Genomic DNA, 2500 nt, shown 5'->3' with positions numbered 1-2500 from the left:
CAAATCTTCTTTCACAATCAAACTTTATGGAGGCTACAGAAGTGGAGTCCCTATACTGCACAGCAGGTATTCTGTATGTGCACAGCAGGGTGTCATTCACACTTTAGAGTATGTCGACAGCAGTTGCAGTCCATCACCGTGACTATCAGACACACACACACACACACACACAAACACACACACACTGTGACTGTCCTACACGGTATGTCGACATTAGTTTCAGTCCATCACTGTGACTATCCCTGTATATGTCGACATTAGATTTAATCTCCCACTGTGACTGTCACGCACGCACACAAGCATGCATGGACGCACGCAAACACACAAACACACACACACACACACACACACACACACACACACACACACACACACACACACACACACACACACACACACACACACACACACACACACACACACACACACACACACACACACACACACTGTGACTAATGCATGTCGACACGCACACACTCACACACACTGTGACTATCCTATACTGAATGTCGACACACACACACACACATGCACAGACATATGCGCACATGCATATGGACATAAGAAAAATCATACATTATCTCCGTTACGTGTGCAGCCAAGCAGTCAGACACATACATGAACATGAGCACACACACACACACACACACACACACACACACACACACACACACACACACACACACACACACACACACACACACACACACACACACACACACACACACACACACACACAAACACACACATACGATCTCAATAGCTTCTACAATCGCTTTAATTGCCCTCCCATTGTGAATGCTGCTAGCAATGGGACAGACATTAACACCTCCAGGTCACCCTACACACCTACCACGGACAACTTCACTCCCAGCACAGCACCCCCTCCTCCATTGCACCTTCAACCTGCCATGGGCTCTCCTCCCCCCCGGACTACCTCTGAATGCTCATCAACACCGACCCCACCTCCTGTTAACTATTCAACACACTCGCCTCCCCCCCGGATTAACCATCAGCAGGAAGAACTTTCACCAGTCTACCCTTACACAAATCTCTCCTCTGAGCCAGCCCCCACAAGCACAGGATCACCTGAGGAAGACAGGACACATTCAATACACAGACACCCACCCCTGCAAACTCAGCAACTCCTCAGTGTCACAGCTCAACAGGTCAGAAGCACACTCAAGAGGCTCAAAGTAAAGGCTCCTGGCCCTGATGGTGTTTGTGCCAAACTACTTAAAACCTGTGCTGAGGAGCTTGCTCTGCCACTTCAGTCCATCTTCAACAGAAGCCTACAGGATGGGAAAGTCCCTACACAGTGGAAGACATCCTGTCTCATCCCAGTTCCCAAAAAGCCACACCCCAAAGAACTGAACGATTTCAGACCAGTTGCCCTCACCTCTCACATAATGAAGACTTTTGAACGTGTGCTGCTGATCAACCTACTGAAGCCCCAGGTCCAACATGCTCTAGATCCCCTGCAGTTTGCCTATCAGGAGAAAGTGGGAGTCGAGGATGCTATCCTGTATCTGCTACACAGGGTGCATTCTCACCTGGACAAGAGAGACAGGGCTGTGAGAATCATGTTCTTTGATTTCTCTAGTGCCTTCAACACCATCCAGCCACTCATGCTGAAGGACAAACTGCTGCGAATGGGAGTGGGAACAGGACTGGTGACATGGATAACTGACTACCTCACTGGGAGGCCCCAGTTCGTCAGGCTTGGTGACCATACATCCCAGACTGTTGTCAGTAACACGGGTGCGCCACAAGGAACGGTGCTCTCCCCCGTGTTGTTCACCCTGTACACCTCTGACTTCAGCTACAACACAGAGACCTGTCACATGCAGAAGTTCTCTGATGACACTGCTATTGTGGCATGCATCAAGGATGGACAGGAAGGAGAGTACAGGGAACTGGTGGAGAACTTTGTCAGTTGGTGCCGGGACAATCAGCTGCAGCTGAATGCCACCAAAACAAAAGAGATGGTGGTTGACTTCAGGAGGACCACCCCTCCACTGTTGCCTGTCTCTATCGAGGGAGAGACAGTGGAGACAGTCAACACCTACAAGTACCTAGGAGTACACCTGGACAACAAACTGGACTGGGCTGCCAATTCAGATGCTCTTTACAAGAAAGGGCAGAGCAGGCTCTACTTCCTACGGAAGCTTAGATCCTTCAATGTCTGCAACAGGCTCCTGCTGATGTTCTATCAGTCTGTCATGGCAAGTGTCCTCACCTACGCTATTGCCTGTTGGGGAGGTAGTGTTAGGAAGAGGGACGCTGGACGCCTTGACAGGCTGGTGAGGAAAGCTAGGTCTGTGGTGGGTATGGAACTGGAGGATCTCACAACCACAGCCGAAAAAAGGACACTTAGCAGATTGGACTCAATACTTGAAAATGACAGACACCCCCTGCACCCGTTTCTGGCCAACCAGAGGAGCCTGTTCAGCTACAGACTCCGGGCCTTCCCCTGCCGGACAGACAGACTACGGAAGTC

Source organism: Engraulis encrasicolus, chromosome 18, assembly GCF_034702125.1.
Source record: "Engraulis encrasicolus isolate BLACKSEA-1 chromosome 18, IST_EnEncr_1.0, whole genome shotgun sequence".
Classification (NCBI taxonomy): domain Eukaryota; kingdom Metazoa; phylum Chordata; class Actinopteri; order Clupeiformes; family Engraulidae; genus Engraulis; species Engraulis encrasicolus.
The sequence above is the reverse complement of the archived record's forward strand: the minus strand, read 5'-3'. Positions refer to the sequence as shown.